This window comes from Pezoporus flaviventris, unplaced genomic scaffold, assembly GCF_033815535.1.
Source record: "Pezoporus flaviventris isolate CSIRO_AGI_PZ_B2104156 unplaced genomic scaffold, CSIRO_AGI_Pfla_v1 ptg000013l, whole genome shotgun sequence".
In the NCBI taxonomy this organism is placed as follows: Eukaryota; Metazoa; Chordata; class Aves; order Psittaciformes; family Psittacidae; genus Pezoporus; species Pezoporus flaviventris.
This window is the reverse complement of record NW_026892561.1, coordinates 13,447,722-13,469,825: the sequence shown is the minus strand read 5'-3', so window position 1 is coordinate 13,469,825 and position 22,104 is coordinate 13,447,722.

Sequence of the window (22,104 nt, the reverse complement as noted above, 5' to 3'; positions counted from 1 at the left end):
AAATGTATCCTTTATTTCTCATAAAATATGTAAAAATATTAAGAAGTTACTCTGTTCAGTGCAATCCTCTTTTTTAAGAGCTAATACCCTTAAGTTCCCAAATATGTCTATAAATGTGGACTTCCACTATTAATCACCTTCAAACTGTATTCAAAAACCATCTAAATCCCAGTTTTTCATAGGCTTTAATCTGCATTTATTGTAATCTTTAATTATAGGCTTCTTCTGCTTAGAATAAATAATGAGTAATAGGGGATGCCATTATATTACATCTTCTTTGGAAGCTGCCTGCCTTGCTCACTGAAAGCTTTGCCATCCCTGTATTTCCTATATCTTTCCTGGTTCTCTGAGCATGTTGACAATATATCTTCACAATAGTTCTGTGCCATTAAGTGTGTTTTTTATTTTGCTTGCAAGCTGACTTTGTCCCTTTGACTACAGTTTGCAGGATGTGAAGGGAAGAACATTAACGTTGTAGATTTATTTGAGTTATGCTGTACAGGTCAACAAATTCTACTTGCAAATATGCCTCTGACAACTTTTAGTCAAAGGACTTTAGGGAAATTTAGTGAAATACTCATCTTACATAAAAAGATGAACACTGGCACAAAACTTTGTGCTTCCTTTCGCAGAAAGAATGTAGCTATCTCTTTCCATTAGTATATCTGTTTTGTCCCATCAGTATTTTTAAGGGGAAATGGATAATTACAATGAATCTATTACTAAATAGATTATATTATACTGGATAATTACAATGAATCTATTACTAAAAACGTAATGTCCTCCCTAATGGTTATCTCCAGCTGCCTACATGGTATAGTCTCACTAAGATGCAAAAGTTGGACTATTCCAGTGTCAAATATCACTTCTGGAAAAAATAAATCATGTCTCAAGTATGTAGGACTGGGCAGACAAAGCATGAGAATTTAATAAAGGAATTCATTCTGAACATGTCAACATGACCTCAAAAGCATTTATCAGACACACAACCTCAAAAGTATTTATCAAACACACACACCTCAAGATGTAAGGTTTCAAAAAGAATTACTAGCTTTAATGTCAGCTAAATTGGTTTATAAGAGAAGTGTCACCTTTCAAGTCAGGCATATACCTCTTCAGAAAAGAGAAGGACTTTTAGTTTACAAATATGTAACTCTTAGTTTATCTACCTGCAATTTTTTGAGGAGAAAAAAAATAAATTGAAGCTTTTTTTTTCCTCCATCCATTATATAAGTAACAAAAAGGATATATTGAATACCAGAAGCATGTTGAAATGCTTTCTGTAACAAATGGGGAAGTGAGGGTGGGCATATACATTCTCACTAGAAATAAGCTTGTATTCATGAAAATATTCTTCATTAATAATTCCAGTCAGTAGAATTTTGTAAACCTTTTCATTAGATAGCACAATGTCCTTGAAGCATGAGTGACATTTGCTGTTGTATTTTCTCTCCTCCAAAGCAGAAGCTTAGTAATTATTTTTTTACCAGCTGAGGCATAGCAGAAGATAAACAGAAAGAAAAGGGAACAGGATCTTTTCCAGAATGCAGAAGAACCATTAAAAGGAGAATGAAGCTTGGAAGAGTCTCCAGCAAAGGATGATTCATTGCAATAACAGAATCCTTTAAGTAGCTCAAAATATGTGCAATAAAGAAAAGAAACTATGAGCCTGATTATCATTCTTACTCTTAATTCTCTACAACTTTGAGGTGGGACCTGTAAGTAGGGAGCTTTTTCTTCCCTTGCCCTAGTAGTGCAAGCAGCTGTGCAAGTAGTGCACACCAGCTGTGGAAAGGAACTTCACCACAGAGTGCTTCTGCTTCTTGGTTTTTCACCTTTCTGAAATACTGCAGTGAGTTCTTAAACCAAAACATCAGGACATTCCTCTCCTGCGGATAAAGAAGCTGTAGCTCCATTATAGTTTCCAATATATAAGTGAGGGCTGTGAAATACTTCATCCTCAGATTTTAATTAGGCTGTTGTTTCCTGCTCCTCCTCCAGATTTCTCCTTCAGTAGAATGGCTTACCTTGTGTTTTGACAGAAAGCGATTACGCACCTATAAATTCAAAAGGGTGAGGAAGTATGAGAGCACCAGCACGCTTTTCTGCTAGACATGTGAAGCAAGAGTGACATATAGTGGTCAATTCTGGTAATTACGGCCATATTTACCCAGTAATTATTCCTGAAAGGAAATTCTGTAATGCTACTTATTTTCCACAGAAAATGGAAAGCCCTACTCACCTGTAGAGCGAAAGTACTTTACACATAAGAGTTATTTCAACATTGCAAGCTTTTTAGGAACCAATGACGTTTCCATTGCCAGTTCGTCTTCCCACATTTCTGAAGTCCCTGAACCTCAAGTCAGGGATTAAAGGACTGAAGTCCCACTCATTGTCAAAGATCAGGTTTGACACCACTTGAGGAACCTGAACATGCACATATCCATGGAACCCACCAAGATGCATCCCAGAGTCCTAGTGGAACAGGTAGGTACAGTTGCCAAGCGCCTCTGTCCAGCATACTTGAAAAGTCATTGCAGTCAGGTGAAGACCCCAGTGACTAGAGATCCAGGAATGTGAGCTTTGAACAACTTAATCTAGTGACAGATGTCCCTGCCCATTGCAGTAGGGTTGGACTAGATGACCTTGCAAAGTCATTTCCAGGAAAAAAAAAAGAAAACAACAACATTCTATGATTCTGGTTCTTGTGCTGCACTGTCTATCATGGAACGATGGACTATGATGGAAGGGTCCTCTGAACATTTTACAGAACAAACTCCTGTTAAAAAATCAGGACTGACTTGCAAACTAGATCAAATTGCTCAGGGTCCATTCAAAATTTTACAAACTCTAAGACCAGGGGCTCCACAATTTCTCACAGCAAACTGGTTTAGTGCTTAAAAGTTCTTACATTTTTTTCCTTCTGTATCACCAGAATTTCTTTTGCTTCAGTTTGTGGCCCTGGCCTCCTGTCCTTCTGTTCTGCACCTCTATAGAAAATCTTGCTGAACTTTCTGTCAAGTATAAGGAAGCAAGGAGGTCCACCCAAAACCTTGTCCTTTGAAGGCCAAATGGACCCATTTCCCTCAGCATTGCCTTCTATATTGTGTGCTCAAGCCTGCTGATATAGTAGCTCTCCACAAGACATGCATGAGTTTATGGCTATTTCTTTCTTGTAAGAACCCAAACTGCACTCACTACATTTGTAGTACCATGAGTCCTAAATAGATGGAAATAAGCACTTATTCTGTGTTGGTTACACTCATGATAATGCACCTCTGTAGGTGTAATCTCAAAAATTGGATGCAATCTGTGATATGAAATTGAAATTAAACTGATTGATTATACATAAAGTCCTTACAGGTACTTCCTTCTCAAGGCTATTTGAAAACAAAAATTATTTTAAAATCACTCTTTTTTATTTAGCTTTTTTCCCCTTAATAATTTGTATTGAGAAAAACTATAGCATAAATTGTCTAATGCCTGGAGATTACATGATAATAAGATCATGCTTCTGTCCTGATCAATTCTATATACTGATATTAGGAAAAATACAGAAAATTAATCATAAATTTTTAGTTGCATTTTTAATTTTAGTTGTAATTATTACCACTATACCAAACCTTAAAGAAAGACCTTTCTAGGGCGTAGTCAGTATTAAGTCTTTTTCTCTCTGGAATATTATTATTTTCTTCTTAATTTTTTTTTTTAATGTTTGTTATATTTTCAAAAATAAAAAAAAAATCTTTACAGGCACCTCAGTTCATCTTTGCTGACATTCAAATATCAGTGGAGGATGAAAGTCTGAACATGCAAAAAAAGAAGAGCAGTTTTTTTACTTTGTCTTCAGTTATATTTGTAAGAATATTTTTAATGGTGCCAGTGGTAAAATAGTATAAACAGATTGTCACATAGAAGAGTTTATAATAAAGGACTTAGTTGTTCTTAGGAAATACAATGGTTTTTAATATATCAGGTTGGCATTTTGCTATTTCTCAAATAAAATTAAATATTCCTAAAAGCACAATAAATAACTATACTTACATTAATAGAACACAAAATAACTGTGACCAGAGCTTTGAGCTTTACTGGTCACTTGAGCTAAGAAGAGGGTTCCTACATCAGCGAGTATTAATCAGAACCTGAGAGCATCAAAGAGCTACATTTTTCTTTGAAAGAAAAACAGAAAGAACTTGCATCCCTTATTTATCTACTATGTGTACCAGGGCTTGCCAGGTACTAAAAAAAAAAGCCCGAAACAGCGATGGTTTGTATTTTTTTCTGTATCTTAGCACAAATTGCAGCAAAAAAAAAGTGCGAACTTGGCTAATAAATATGCATTAAGCATCCTAGCATGGCAGAGGTCTTTGGAACAAATACTGAAAAGTGAATGGTAGCAAGTGACTTCATGGCCAAAGACAGCATGCTAAGTAAGGTGTGAAAATAGACACGCGAATGGTCTTGAAACTTTAGATTAAAAAAACATCAAGATTGTAACAGTATTTCCTTCTCAAGCTCCAGGCTGAGAGGCCACCTTTACTGCTGGCAATAAAGGGGTTTTAACTACAGTGTATTTCTACTGCCTTCATTCTGTTAGTCATGAACAAGCTAGATGAAAACCAGAAAATGCAAACAGGTCCTTTTCATTAACTTTGAAGAAAAAAAAAAGTAGAACCACAATAATATTTTAAATACGTAGAACCACAATACTATTTTAAATACATGTTTTATTTACATGAAAAGATGTTTCAGCAGTATCCTGTTTTGGTACAGTTGATAGTCTTAGTAGATATTCCAGATAGGACAGAATTTCAATTACATATGACATTTTCTTCACAGAGACTTCACATATGACTTCTCTTTGTAAGTATCTTCCAAAGTAGATAATATACACTTCTTTTTTCTTAAAGAAATAGTTAATAACTGGAAATTTTCTTTAATAAGAAAGCTTACAAAGTTGTATGATAATACCTTCTAAGAATGTCTTAACTGATAAAATACAGTTAGTGTTAGTAAGCTCATAGAGAGAAAGAATAAATTCAGGTACCTCTATTTTATGTAAATAGCAAAGTCCTCAGCAAAAAAAAAAAAAAACAAAACAAAAACAGCACAACAAAAGCTATTTATAGTGACAGTTAAGTTTAGAAATGACTGTGAACAGCGTTCTAACATTAAATCAAATGTGTTGTACCATCAGCAAAGATGGCAGAGGAGCAGAAAGAGTTAAAAAAATTAGAAGTCCATTCACTAAAGCAAATAATTTACCTCTTCTTATTTCTATTTCAAAACCTAGGGAATGTTTTTTTTCCAAACCTGCATGATGTACAGTACACAGGGAAACATTATTTGGATCATTAAATAAAAAAAAAACACACATTTATAATTCATAAATAACATATGCCCCACAGTCAGGACTAGCATTTAATAGAGCAACAAACTGCTCTCAAAGTCCAAGCCTGTCAATCACAATGATGAATAAAGGCTTCTGGTGTAGAAGTAAAGATTTAGCTGGAGAGACAGATGCAGGGGTAAGTCATAGGGCAACATAGTGTGACTATGTAGAATTCAGCTAGAAGGCTTAGACTGCTTAATCTAAGGAAAAAACAACTCAATTGAGGGTATAGTTATTTCTTCAGTGGAACTAAATCTAATCAAACTTAACCAAGCTGCTGATTTCCTTTTCTAAGAATCTTTCAATTTTGTAACGGGAAAAAGTAAGAATAACCTTATAATAACAGATCGCTATTTAAAGACTTTATTGCACGTAGGTAAGCAGAAAATTTAACCTCTAAGAAAAGTGGCTGTGAAATTTGTAGACCAAGAAGAAACTTTCATATACATTTTAAAAGTCATGCTGAGCAAATGAGAGCATAAACAATTCAGGCTTGAAAATAGATGTTGTCATATAGACAGAACAGTTAAGCATATAGAAAACAGAAATTTCTAGAGTGTACACAAGACTAAAAGAAATGGACAATAAAGCTCATCTTTAATACTTTACATTTAAGGATACTGCACAACTAAATTTACCTATATGTAAAAATACTCAGAAGTAGGAGACACTTCACTACCACCATGCTAAATGTTATTTTTAGCGTGGGAATGCCAAGACCGCATATATAAAAATCAATTTTAAAATATGTATTGGAAAAAGTCATTATTATACACAGACTTACACAAAAAAAAAAAAAAAAATTCATGTGCTATTTTCCGACTGCTGTGATTTCATCAAAATTGCACATGTAAAGAAGATTCTAAGGTTTAAATCTCCTGGCTCTGTTATTTGCTGACCTTCACCTTAACTTCACTAGTTAGTCTTTCTGCTTTACATTATTTATTAGGTAAATTTCTTAACTCCCTGAATTTTAACTGCAGTTTTAAAAATGCACTGTTGCTGGGATGAGTGATTTCCCTACATTTCGTGTCTAAAACTCCAGAGTCAGTAGGTCAAAGAAATAAAATCTGAACATTTGTAACTTACTGAACACAACATGGTTTATAAATTAAAATACCTCCCAATATGTGATTTAGATGATCATTTGTTTTATTCCGTTTTAGCCCACACTTCATATTGAAGACTCCAGAGTCAGTAGGTCAAAGAAACAACATCTGAACATTTCTGACTTACCAAACTCAACAGCATCTTTTATGCTTTATAGCCTCTATTTGATTTAGCTGGTCATTTGTATCATGTTCCTTGATAACTCTTAGAGCTGTATTAATAAATAAGTAGCTTTGGAAACAAAATTGTCAGAATTGCTGGTAACTGAGTCATTTGTTCTTTAATTTTATAATACAGCAGATGATGCTTTATTGCCTATTAAAACACTTTTATGAACACATAAGAGATTTGAAATACAGGTAATGTTTTGTCTACAAGTGATATTTTAAACTAAAATAAATGTAAAGTATGTTATTCTTTAATAATGTCTTTTTTCTATTTGGATGGTCATCTATATTGTATTATTAACAAATTTTATGATTCTGTCAGCAAAATAAATCCATGAATGAGATATGATCAGTCAAAATTTAATTTGAAAAAAATACAAAGCAGTACCTTTATAATTTTTCCTCTTAAAAAAATGCTATAAGTTAATTTAGTATTTAATGGATTTTACTGTAGAATTTCTGTCAAAGAGGAAAAATATAATGAAGGAGAAGAAAATACTCATGTATTTTATATATATATATATATATATATATATATATATAAACTTTCTTACATAACACATTGTTAATAGTTAACAGAGGAGACATTTTCCTGTTAATGGTATGCAGGTATTTATGAGTTTTAAAGCTTTAAATTGGAAATAGTACTAATTACATTACTTTAATATTTTTATGTTTATGTTTAAATGTTGAAAGAAATACAAGTCTTTAGTACATAATATGTTTGTAACCACAGTAATTGTGTGTATAGAATAAGTTAATTGCTGACTGCTTTGTTCACACAGCTTGAATCTGTCACTTCATTTAAGGACTTAAAAATCATGCTGGAAGAATTTTGCTATGGAATATAGATGTGTATATAAAACTTGGGGAATTATAGAACACAATAATGAGAGCTTTTAAAAGATGGGTAAGTGAGGCCACTCTATAACTTCATAACACTTGATTAAATTGAAATTCATTAACAAAAAATACACATTAGCAATTATTACATCTTAATAGCCATCAATTATTATCACATATTCAGAAAATTATCCCTTTAACAATTTTACTGTACTTTACCTGTGATCTTAAAGTACCTGGAAGCACATGCTGTGCAGTTAATATTGCTGAATATGGTTCTTGATGCTGTTTGTCCTGGAGACTAAAGTGGTCAGAGTTAAGAAACCTGAAAATGAGAGAGCAGATGGCTTAATGTCCTCAGACTGCTGTACACTTGCCCTCAGACCTGAGCATGACAAGCAAAGGAATGAGTTTCAGACCACCACTCAGTCCCCAGACAGTCTGAGCTTCCTGGTCTATAGTTGCTAGGCAGCTTATTCTTACAGTGAACCTGTATAGAAGTATAGCTAAAATACATAGAAGTATAGCAAAATATCAGATTTCATTAGCAGGAAAAGATTAATTCAGGCTTCCTGAAACTATGGGCTGCTTCTGGGTTCTAGCACATATGGGGTACACAATATGAAGTCCATAGAGGTTTGATGAGGACATGAAACGTACAGACTCTTTGCACTGAAGCTGCAAATCATCCTGTTTCCTCAAAGCTGTAGTTCAGTGATAAACCTTCCTTTCAATAATTTTTCCACTAGGGAGCAGTGGCTGGACATTTTCAGTGTTAGAGCTACACTCTGGCTAGCATGAGAGAGCTTGACGCATCCAGGAGCATAGTATAATAGTTCTAAAAATTAGTTTCTTGGGTATCAAACTGGGATCTGAATAAGAATCATATCCAGATACATCTTCTACCTCTCTACCATATAGAAGTATTTATCCAAATATATGCTTAAAATCACACTAGGAGGAAATATTCCAACGCAAGTTCATTTTTATATGTTAAAAAATGTGTCTGTTCTTACTGCATCCAAAGGGCATAAAGAGCCTCAGAACCACCTACTTGTAGTAATACCCATCAATGCAGAGTTTGTATGCGGGTGTTACAGACACAAATAAGCAGACCTTTTATTATTATTATTATTTACTAATGGACTTTGTAAAATGCAGAGGATGTTTGAGATTGTTCTTCACTTACTTTTATCCTTGTGTGTCCCGTAAAGTTGGAACAGTATTTTGTATCAGAGGCATGTGTGTCTGAATTGTCTTTATCCTTGTCACCTGCATGTCATAGTATTTGCATCTTGGAAGGTCAGCAGTATATAAACTGCTGACCTATAAGTGAATGAAAGTTTTAAGACTTTGCAAAACTTAGACAATCAAGTACTTCTTAATATCAGAACAGCTTTCAATTTAAAAACCAATTCCTTTCACTGCTGTGCTAGTGGAAGTGATTGTGAAAAATTTCTTTGATCACAAGGGAAACAGTCATAAGGAAAACCAGCACTGTTTCAGTGAGATGTTGTTCAGTATTTAATTTTATTTAACTCAATCCATTTTCAATTTTCCTTTTTTGTATTATAATGTGACCTATTATCAAGATAAGTTCATTTGTCTTGTTTAAACAAGATCTGGACAAGTGAAGCAGTCATGCTTCCATGAAGCAGATGGAATCGGAGCTGGCTTCCCCATGCAACTGATGGTTATTACTACAAAATAGCTGGTTCTGAGGCTCTTTATAGACTTTGTTCTTAACTCATGGGCTTGGTTTTTTTTCCCCAGATTCTCCTCCCCATCCCACTGGGCTAGTGGAGGGGAGCGAGCAAGCAATGCATGGTACTTAGTTGCTAGCTGGGGTTAAACCACAACATTTGGCTTAAGCAGACAAATAAACAAATAAAAACACTAAACCTACCTTTTTTATGTACACATTTGCCATCTACAGGTTATCTTCATTTCCATATACAGTTAATTAAGATTTGTTTTACTGGTATAGTGTCTTCCATTCTAACACCTGAAATATTTGACATACATTAATTAAGTATCCCAAGATTCCTGTGAGATCCATGAGTGAGTTATTACATCCATTTTACATGGATATATAATGGCACTCAGAAAGATTAATTGTCTTGGCCAAGGTTTTAAAGCAGGTTTTTCACAAATGAGAAGACAATAGGAGATTAGTGGTTCTTCGTCCTTCTAGTTCCCTACAGGCTCACCTGTAGAGTAATTGCAGGACAAGCTTTGATATAAATAGAAAGCTTATAAACAGATAGGCAGTGTTTTCTGATACTTATTATTATATACTCCCTTTAATTTTTCACCATGCTTTGTTCTGCTACATCATACAATAAGGTAAGGGTATATCTTGTTATTTGTGGACAGTATTTTGTATTCTTCTACAGCCATTCACATAGCTTTGGGAAAAGTAAATCAGCAATCTTTGCTGAATATTTATGAAAATATCAAAAACTGATCCATCTGAACAAAAAGCCAACAAGAAAAAAAAATGTTATACGATGTGTAACAAAGCAGAGGAGAATAGAAAGGGAGGGGGGGAAAGTGTGAAACATCATTGCAAAACCTAAGGTCAGAGAAGGACAAGATGCTCCAGGCAGCAGAGCAGAGATTTACTGCAGCCTATAGAGAACCCTGCACCAGAGCAGGCTGATATTTCCTCAAAGACCAATGCTGGAGCAAGGATAAAGTGTGAGCTGGAAGGATTGGCAGAGAGAATCTCCTTTGTACTGACTGTAACCTCCCGCACTCCCCACCTCTCTTGCATGGCTCAAAGGATCAGGGGAGAAGCGGAGAGGAGTCAGGAGAGACAGTGAGCATGGGAAAGCAAGGGAAGATGTTGGGTTTTGATGTTTTCTTTTTTGCTTCTCCCTACACAAATCAATTCAATCAGCAGTAAACTATTTTTCCTCCAAGCTGACTCTGTTTTGCCTGCAAAAGTAGTTGGTAGGCCTTGGTGAATGATCTCCCTGTGTCCATTTCAACGTGTTTCAAGTATGAAATTTCTCAGCTTACTTTCTCCTCAACTATCCCTCTGAAGAGGGTATTGGCTGTTAGCTATAGCTCACGTCTGCCTTTCCCTGTTGCAGAATGACTCTAAGAGCAGGACCATAGAGTTCTGGAGGACTGTGCAAGCAAGGCAGGGGGTGGCCCCCACAGGTGGCCAGAGACCGGACCTGGGAGGAGAATGTGGAGGAAGCTGTGGGGGCTAACCAATGCTGTTATGCCAAGAAGGAGTGGCTGAATACCACTCCTATATATGTGTGAACTGCGTCACAAATAAAGTAGAAGTTGCTTATCACCCATATTGGGTTGGCCTGTCTGCTTCTCCTCGCCGCTTACATTTCCCCCCATTTTTTATACCACTAGTTAGTTCATATGAAAATTTGGAATGTTTACTTTCTAAAATAAGGGGCTATACATTAAGTAGGACAAACTCAAAGCTCCTTTGGCAGTAAAATAAGAATCTACTTGACAGCGTCCAGTGGCTTTCCTGGCAGACTGTCTCCATTATCAGCATGCCAGACATGGCTAGGAGGCTGCTGTACGAAGGACATCCTCACCTGCTGCGATTTTTAGCTTCCTTTGAGTTGTGCAAGTAGGTCTAAAGGCTTTAGAAAACACCAAAAGTCTAGTTACTCACTGCCATGAAACTACCTATGTTCCTCTATGCCTTTGTTACACTGTAAAGCAATAGAATTGAATAGACTTCAATCTTATGAGACTGGCTTTTAAATCAATGTTAAAAGTGTATTTGGAGGAGAATGAATGTCTGAAGATGATTTTGTGCTCTCCAGTATTTTAGAAATATTGTCTAGACCATCACTTAACCACTGCTCAAGTTGCTTCAGAAATAGTAAGTCCTGCCTAGAATTCAGTATTTTCATGAAGAGTTGAAACTTTTACAATGCATCACATAGGGCAGAAAAATGAGAATGACCAGAGGGACTTTCACAGGTTTCATGTGGATATCCTGGGGCCAAGGAAGATAAAAACCTACTCATCGGGTATACAATCCGAGGAAAACCACACTGAATATATTACTCTAATGCCACAATCTTCATAGTCTCGTTACATGAAAATTGAGTATTTTGTCCAAAAAAAAGTTAAATAGAAGTGTGAGATGAAAAGTTACCTCATCAATCACATGCTATAAAAAGTAATATTTTCTCAAGTAGTTCCCTTATTTGACCTGTTCTTAATTCCACTGTCATTGCACAGGAAGAAAAAAAAAAAAGAAACACAACAACAACAACAAAAAAAAACACAGGAAAAAAAAAAAAAAACCAACAGAAAAAGAAAGAATCCTGTTATTTAAAGGAGTGTTGTGGTTTAACCCCAGCTGATTGGCTCCTTCCAGGTAACTGCCCACAGTTTCTATACCGAGGGTGATATGTTGTGGTATGGAATACCACTTTGTCTAGTTTGGGTTAGGTGTCTTGTCTCTGCTTCCTCCCAGCTTCTTGTGCCCCTCCTCACCAGAAAAGCACAAGACTGAAAGTTGTTTGTCAGGGTGAGTACTGTTTATCAACAACTAAAACATCAGATTCATTAGCAAGGTTATTCTCAGTCTAAAATAAAAACACAGCCACTAGGAAGAAAATTAACTCTATCCAAGCCAAAACCAGGACAAGGGGATATTAGGATTAGAATTATGAACAAGAGATGCAATTTTCATTTACAGTATTTTCACTTCTATTATACAGATATTCGTAACTTCTATTATAGTATTTGTTCTGAGTACAAATTTTGTGTTGAGATCTAACTTCTTATTTTATCACAAGACTACCTAAACTATTCAGTCTTTTTGCATATATTTAGAGAAAAAAGAAAATTGACAGATTTACTATTGGCTACAACCATCTAAATCTAAAACAGTTAACTTGTTCTCCTGTTTTCAGTAACATTAATGATCTTAATAGTAGTAACCAGTCTATAATTTCCTGTGCCACTTCATATTGATGCCAAGCAATGGGTAAGCATTAATATTTCTGTTTCCATCACTTTTCAAACACATTGGTGGACTTTCATATAGACTGCTGGGATGAGTCTTCCATGCAAATTTTTACTTTGATTTGCGTAAGACAAGGGGTCACGGGATCAAACTTAAACAGCATAAGTTTAGACTGGATATAAGGAAGAAATTCTTTACTGTGAGGGTGGTGAGGCACTGGAATGGGTTGCCCAGGGAAGTTGTGAATGCTCCATCCCTGGCGGTGTTCAAGGCCAGGTTGGACAGAGCCTTGGGTGACATGGTTTAGTGTGAGGTGCCCCTGCCTATGGCAGGGGGATTGGAACTAGATGATCTTAAGGCCCTTTCCAACCCTAACCATTCTATGATTCTATGATTCTATTTCCAATGAGAAGATACGGTACTCTGTCCCACCAGTGCTACTACAATGATCACCCAGTTACAGCACAGTAGCCTCTGGTTACTGCCCACACACATTTCATCTGCAGACTGATAATTATAGGAACAAGGGCATCATTGCTAAGTAAATGGAAACCTTACCTGTGTGACAGTGAGACACATGTTCCTGCCATTCCTGTATTGTTATAAGAGGAAAGGTGTTTCTATTCTGTCCAAGCACCTCCTGGTGCTGAGTGGCACAAGTTTGCGCAGCGCTCTCTGCATAGCTCATGCAGACATCCTTGTCAGCATTATGCAGTCTACAGTTATGCATTGTTGTCAAAACCAAACTCTGTTACAGGATTATTTTTCAAAGTTTGGGGTTTTTTTTTAAACAGTCACTGATAAGCTAAGACAGCAGCTTTCTGCCAGGAAAGTGAGTGAGCAGCAAAAAGAAGGCCATTAATTTGAGTGAAAACAGAAATGAAATTTGGGTGTCCATTACCCTCCAATGTAAGAAAACAAAATTGTTCTGCTTACTCTACTCAGACTTACTGTGTTTGTAAATATTCCAGTCATATCTAGGACATAATTCAATTGTGTCTGCTAGATGGTAAAATTAGCTCAAAGATCTATAAATATGATCACTGCCCTTTTTGCAAGAAGTGTACTTCTAATCAAAGTATTCTATTTCATTTTTTTTAAGAACTAGGGAAAACTGCTTCAGTAAATCAGAGGAAGCAGACTGAGTTATGTATCTCTTCTTGGAAGCAGCTATGAATGTCATGTAGATATTGAATATATGTGAATATCTTCATTAATTTTATTACCTCTGGCACAGTTTGGATGGAATTAATTCTAACATGTCTGCTGTTTTAAAACAGATGAAGATGGGGTTTTAACATAACCGCATGACTTTGAACAATTATACAAGAGACAGATTGCAGCACTGACTAGGAGCATGGCTGTAAATAAGGGCTAGTCAAATGCCTAATGTTAACCCAAAAGAAAAATTCTCTCAGGCTTGGAATTTGGCAGACACAGTCTGTGTATAGGAGCAATTAATTTTTTTAATTCATGTTGCCTTTTAAAGGGTACAAGACTGATGCAGTAACACTTCTTTAATTCTTTTTAAATCAATCTACTTCAGGAAGACTCTACTTGTGAAACATAAGTTAGAGAATGGAGAACAATCTACACAACTAAGGCTAGGGACGATAAGAAACATTTTAGATAAACAGGATGCATTTACCTAGGATGAAATTAGAGAACACGATGATAACTTACTGTATTAAAAACAATCTTCTAAAGCTGTTATAAACATCTGCCATAATAATAATCCTCAAATTTTCATCCACCCATTACCACTCTGTCAGAGCAGAGCATCTTTCAAGATACTGTAACCTTTTCCTTCCCGTGTCTTTGCACACACAAGTCACTGCAATATAATTGGGAAAGATAACAGTAAATTTTCCTCAGAAGAACTAAGAGGACAAAAAGGCTTCAGGGAATTCTGTGGTGAACTTCATACTGAAGACAAAGTAACAAGTAGCTTTCAAAATTCCAAGAACATCTTCATTTTAAAGAAAGTTGTAGAACTCATTTGTCTACTATAACTGATTATAGACCTGTTAAATCGGGATTTTTAAATTCAGTTTACTAATGAAAGAGTATTACAAAACAGGTGATGTTTGATCTTTGTTCCACAAGACACATTTATTCTCTGACAAAATATGCATGTTATTACCAGAACATTTCATAATAATTCTGATTTCTCTCAGATTCTGTTGGTACTGTAAACTGTTATTCAATAACTTCTTGTAATCATATAGATTTAATATACGACAATAAATGGGCAAATGATGGAAGACGAAAGTATGTGAAGAAAATCTCAGATGCAGCAACTGGGCTGATGACTTAAACTCTTCCTTTTTAAATCAGTTGAAGGTAATACAAGCACTTCTAACAGCAGAGATTTTACAAATATGAACATTTGAAGATACGTGGCAGTTTCATAGACATGAGTAAGATGCTCAGAAACAGTGTATCCTTGCCTGAGGATCTTGAAATAAATCACTTCAGGTTTTTAACCTTACTCCTAGTAGAATTCATTATTTTAAAGAGCCTGTCCTGTATATCAAAAATGGCAGATGGGCATTTGTTCTTCAGTTCTCCTCTTTCCCTCTTCGCTGATTGCTTTCCAAGAAAAACGTTGCCAAGCAACAGAACATTCTCTGGCCACCTATTCTGAGCACTGAAAATACAAGTATGTATGCTGAAACCAAGGAAATAGAACTCTTCTGCTTTCCACACAGAAAAAAAAAAAAACAAAAACAAACATTCCTTTCCACAGTTCTTACAAATAGCAAAACTGAGCATTTAGTAAGCAAAAGGTGCGCCATGTTGTAAGCAAGAGAGTACTCTGCACACCTTCACTTTGCTCTTAAAATGAGAGACCATCTGCAGAAAATATTCCTTGACATCACTAGGCTGTTCGTGACTCGGATCATTTTTGACCTGTAATGGCTGCATATGACCAAAAAAAGGTTCTAATCAGGGAAGGTGAATCAATTATAAATTTGTAGAAATAGGTTACTTCTAAGTCTTCAATACCATGAAATTTTGAAATCACACAAGAAAACAGTGTGTTCGGTGAAAGCATCTTTTCTTTACAGTGCTTATGCATTCAACATACAGCCATGAAATAAAATAAAGAAATATTCTCTTAGTCCAGGTGCCTAGATATTGACAAACTGGTGGAAATCTCAAGACCTACAAAGCATTTGGTGGAACACAGAAGAATTTAAACAAGATATGATTAATGGCACCAAATGGGACTTTCCTCTCTAAAAGAGCTATCAGGAGGTAGTGCACATCCAGAAATCGAAGTACCCAGATCATATATTGCAATGTAGCAACTATTTATATAAAATTGCTGCTAGTATTAAAGAACATGAATGGTTTTATATAAGAGCAATCCTGCAGATAGCAACTCTCCAGGTTTTTTAGTATGAGGGGGAAACTTAATTTTATCATTTGCTGCTAAATTGCAAATACACAGATTGCATCTACCGTAACACATGGACTTTACATCCAGCAGGCATTAACTCAGGCCTCAGTATTTCTTCCTATTTTGTCAAAACAAGTCATGTTGTTATGATAATGATTATCATCATTAGGTTTTGGGGGTTTTAATAGCTATTCCTCATATACAGAAAATAATTGAGCTGTAGAATCTGTGAAAACATGCTTACTGCAAAATACAAAGTTTGAATAATCTGACTCCATCTGTCTTTGTTATGTCTAAGGAAAATCTAAATTTTAAAATGTGTCTAATAAATCTTTTAGCTAAAAAATGACAGGAAACTTTCCAAGCTCTCCACACAGCTCCTCTGACTTTGTCTTAAGACCTGTTACATAGTACAACATGAAAATTTGTGACATCTTAAAATAAATAATTTCAAAGGAAATGCAAATAAAGTCACAGGTGCTTTTTGCCATTACTAGCATTACTCGCTGTGAGAGGAAAAGGTCGCAATGGTAAAATTTCCATGAGCTTCTACATGTACAAAAGTCTAACTGCTGAAGGTAGAGGAGCTCAGAGATCTTTTGGACATCTGGCTGTCACTTTACAATTCACCAAAGCATGCCATGGAGATTACCGTAAGAAAACGCTATGTTTCAGAAGCATATGGACCCAGTTCCCCTGAGGACACACTGCAGGTATCTCTTTAAATACAGAAATTTTCAGTTCTGCTCCAGCTGTTGGATGAATGGTCTAGGCATAGCTAACACCTTTGAATCACACAGAAAATAATCTTGCAACTGCTCTCACTAATCTCTGTGAGGAAATACACACACACTTTATTTTGTCAGAAAAACAAATTTGAAATTTCAGGGATACTCTAGATGCCTTGTTCTTTGAAGATAAAATAGTAGTGGTGTAGAAGCTACCTTCTTCATTTTCAGCACTGTGTACTGGTTGAAATAGTATGCTACTAAGTGCTGAAAGAGAAATTCAGTTTCACCAAACAAGGTCAGAGTGAAGTCACACATTTTTATGAAAGGAATATGTTAGCATCCTTAGTAACTGAGATATAAAAGTGCTTTTTTGCATTCCATATCTATGCCAGTTAGTCTTCCACATGGGTCCAATCCATTTTTCTTCTGAGAGTTATGTATGTTTCTAAATTAGCAGCAACATCCTCAATGATCAGAAGCAAAGGTATAGTATGCACACTGGTTTTGCCACCTGTGATGAAAGGCTAACACTTGAGAAAATGATAAAATCCCTCAGCAGCCTCCCTCAACTCATGTGACTTGCCAGATTTTGGGGTTTTGTTAAGACTGATAGCTAACATGGCCTTATCTTTCGCATGCATGACAACTAAACTATGCAAGAATATATACAGATGAGGATAAGAATGTGCTTCCCAGGGGATAAAAGAAAAGCATTTGCTTGGACTGTGGAAAATATCTGCTCCATTTCATGCAGGTATAAATATTTAGAAAGCATAAAATTATATTTTACATGTAAAAAAATAAAAGATTGATATACCTATTTATGGAACATATTTATAGTGCAGTATTTTTTGTTTACCAAGCAAAAGCAGTTTCTGCCTCTTATGTGCAGGTGCTTCCTACCAGTTTTTGTCTTTACCACTCAACAACAGGCATAAATAATTTCTAATCGGTATATTCACTTTTGTAAGTTCACAATTCTCACTTCAGCAGAGCCTTTTGTCCTGGTCATCATCCCACTGATGTGCTGCATAATGCAATGATATCTGGCTGCATTTCAATTTACAGCAGTAAATCATTTACTGATGCTAAATCATTTACCAACGGAAACACAACTTTACAAAGAAAATACAATAGCTCACATTTACGAAAGTTAACACAAAGTATTCCAGCTAGAAATGATGGGAAGAGTTGCTGCTGAAGGAAACTGCATAGGTTGTCTCATATAACAGAATTTGTAGTTTCAGCTTGCACAGTTCTACCTTTGACTGCTGTTATATCAGGAAATAGCAAATGCAAGCACCTCCAGAACATCAGATCAAAGGGAGAAAGTAAATTAATAACTAGGGATACATAAAACCTCCCATGTGCAGTGAGTTGTCTCCCTGAGGAAACTACCTGGCTAAGTTACACCCACAAAATTCCAGGACAAGGGGGAATGGCTTTGAGCTGACACAGGGAAGATTTAGGTTAGATATTAGGGAAAAGTTCTTCCCCATGAGGGTGGTGAAGCGCTGGCAGAGGTTGCCCAGAGGAGAAGCTGTGGCTGCCCCATCCCTGGCAGCGTTCAAGGCCAGGTTGGAAGGGTCTTGGAGCAACCTGGTCTGGTGGAAGGTGTCCCTGCCCGTGGCAGGGGGCTGGAACCGTTCTGTGATTCTGTGATTATTCAGAATGCTGTGGTGCCATCTTGTGGCAATCCTTTTTATAGCCTTTTTGGCATTAAGATTATACGAATGGAATGTTTCAAAATAGCATTAAAATAACCAGAATTGCTGTAGTGAGAGTTTCAGCTATATCTTTTAGAATTTTTTCTTCGGAAAAAAAAATATTCAGAGGAAGCTCAACATCAGTGTGCCAACGCTATCACAATATTGCTGTATGTAAACCTGAACTCTGTTGAAATTTCTTAGCCTGCAGTTATTAATGTAGACAAATATCAGCAGGGTTGTGCTTTCCTAATAAAATAAAACAAAAGTGATTGAAAATTTATATTAATAAAAGTTACATTGGGCTACAAATTGTTGTCAGTTTTCCCCTTGAGATTAATCTCCATAGAAGGATACACACACACAAAGGAAAAAAAAAAAAAAAAAGAAATGAACAGTTTTCTTGCCCTTTTCCATTCCAATTTGGAGGCATCACAAAAAATGCTGTCTTTAGAAGGACCATGTTTCTCTAAGAACATTTCTCATCACTTAGTTTAGGAGGAAATTCTGGCTTTTTTTCAAATAATTGTATTTGTTACTTATTTCCCACTGCTTCTATCACTACATCAGTGATAGAAGAGTTAGATATTGCAGTTATCTTAGTTGTTATAAATTGAAGAGATTTACTGGCATTTTCCTTTTTTTAAATCTCAGCTGTTCTTAAATTAGCTGTGTTGGTTTCTCTGAAGCAAAGTCAGTTACAGAATTTTTTTCTTTTGGTATCAAAACCAGCTATTCAGTAGCAGCATATACATTTTACTGTAGAACCAGCATTGTCCAGACTTCTTGTTCTACAGCATACCATATATTTATTAGCAATAATCATACCCCATCTTAACTTTTGCCTCTGTAAGCCAAGGCCAAAGCATGTTAGTAAGAAGAGCTAGGTTGCTAGACATCATCATTAGCACATAGCCTAGAGAGCGCCTTTCAAAGCAGAACCTGGATAATCATAACTGTGCAATATATTTAAGGTAAAAGAGGATTTTGGCCCCATATAGTAGTCTGTCCCTCCCTAGTTCTAACTGGAACACATCTCTGTTTTCCTGCATTTGCTCAGTTTTTTCCATCACTAGCACAATACTGGCTCATAGCTTGTCTGTAATCACTACTAAAATCCAGTCGTTCTCCACCTTTATTGTGGCTGGTAAACATCCAGCTTTAGCATTTGTAACTCTGTCACTAGTTGATCTTCTAGGGTCATAAACAACATATTAGGCTTATCACAGATCACATTATTTGACTTAGACCAGTGGAGTTTATGCTCTTTAGTATTGTTATATAGGAAATCTCCCAGCGGAAAGTTATTATTCTAATTTCTTATTAATATCTTCCTTAGACCAGCTGAGTTTGCCTTGCTTAGTATTCATAGAGGGGTAGTATTCCAGCAGAAAGTTAATCTTCTACTTTTTCATCAAAATAGGATTGTATCACTTTTTCTATATATATCTACAGGGGTTTTGTCATTTATGGGTTTATCACTTTGAAGCTACAGTACACTTGGATATGACTACAGGTTGCCAGCCACATTATAAGACAAATAAACACCTGAAGTAATAGGATAAAAATTGGTGAAAGCTGGACTTCTGCAGTTCAAATAAGGAGCTGCACTCTATAAGCTTATATGTTGTAATAGCAGTAACGAAAGAGTCGTGATGATACTGTGGCAGCTCACAAAAGGATTTCCCTAGGCACTAGAATACAGAAGAGTATGAGCCAGATCACATAACAGACAGAACAGCCTCAGTGCTTTACATATGCATATATGCTAAATATGCGCATACATATATTTTATATAAGATATATAAATATGCACATTTAAGTACATGAGAAGTTGTAATTCAAACAAAGGAGATTCACCTACTCTGTGTCACTAAAAAGCTGCCAGTCTTAAACTCACAAATTGTGGTTCATTGAAGAGTTCCGTAATGCAGGCATCTGGTACTGTTCTTCTGTACAAGGGTGGATTTCATTCACTGAGAAAAGAAAAACGTAAGCAATACACTGGACACTGTTGATATAGTACGTAATTTCAGGGAATACTAATAGGATTAACTGTCCATAGGGACCTTTAATTTCATATGCATGCAACACCAATTGTTCAGTGTTGTAAGATGAGTGATACTGCTATTCAATACTATCTCTTTTTCAAGTCTGTTTAATTATTGAAATAACAACAGTACTGAAATTACTAAATAACCAAAAAGGAAAAAACGAAGACAGTCCAAACCGAAACACATGGAATCCTATTCTGAGTGAGACAAACTAATCATTTGTTAAGTTAAAGGAAATACACTAACCAGTCTCTAAAATCAAGGAGGTTACTCAGGTTCCAAGTTAAGACTTTACTGTTTGGAGCACTTGCAGAACTGAAACTCAACAGGCTGACAGATAACAGTTTTGTTGGTCATGCAATAGTTTGAAAGATATTTCTCGTGAATGTTCAAAGACATTATGTAGCTTTATTTTTGTGCTCTTGTTTCTAGGAGATAGCCTCCTCAGTGGATGGGTTAGGACACAGGACATGACAGAGTTCTGCCCAAATAAAGGAGTCGGAATTTCCTTTGTCAAAAATTTAACCACCACCAAATTACTTTTATTTTTTTGAGCATAAGTCTCATTTTCAGAAGTGATCCAGGAGTTCACATTTTATTGACATTATTTCAGATATTAATAAAGAGTTTTATAAAACAGTCAATAAGTGAATTGTGTGTTGTACATTTGTCGAGTGCAATCACAACTCAGTTGTGGTTTAAGCCCAGACAGCAACTAAGTACCACACAGCTGCTAAATTTAGCTGCCACACTGAGATGGGAAGGAGAATTTAAAAAAAAAACAAGGAGAGATAAAACCTGTGGGTTGAGATACAAACAGACACAACACGCTGGGACTGTGACAAACAGATCCCTGGAGGGGCCAGTGTCTGCTCTCCTGAAGTCCAGAGAAAGGAAAGCAGCTAAGATGGAGGTTCAGGGGAGACCATCCTCTCTTTTCCTAATCCTGCAGAAGAGGACTGCCAGTGAGAGGAGCAGCCCCAGACAGGATGTGCATTGTATTTAGGGAGTCTCTTCTTCAGGGAAACATGGAGCTCTTCCTCATTTCGGGGCACCCTCAAGAGCTTTGTGGTGGCAGCCACATGGTGGCATGCCCCAAAGTGCCTGGCCCTCACTGCTGTCCTGCTCCATCCCTCCCATGGACCACTTAACTGGAGAGCTCCCGGCACTGGGGCTGAGCTGCTGCCCACACCTGCCTGCCACCTTTCAGAATCTGCTTCCCAGGGAGCAGGCTGAAACATTGGTGTCAAGAGCTTTGGGGACCACATCTGGCACAGCAAGGGCAGCTGAGCATGGGGTGAGGCTGCTCAGTGGGACCACAGCCTCTCAGTGCCTTCTGAGCCCCAGAGACATATGCAAAGATTAAACTCTCATAGAAATTTTGATTGGAAAATGCTGGCAGGGGGAGGTGGCTCTTCGGTAGCTCACAAAGGCTGCCTCTGAGCAGAGGTCCCAAGCCATGGAGGTGGCTTTCTGTCCTTCCCCAGCACTCCAGGGGAGCAGGAGGCAGGATGTTTGAGAGCAGCTCTCTGGTACCCAGAGGAAGACCCAACCGTTGCAGGGCTTTCAGCAAAATCCCCCCTTGGCACAGCAGCTGGCAAAGCTCCAGCCTTCTCCTTCCATGCCAGCAATAAGACACAGGAGCAGGCTCGCATGTGGCTCATACCACAGCTCGCAACATCTGTCTGCTTAACCTGAGACATGTGGCAGCTCCAGCACTGGGCCATGTTCC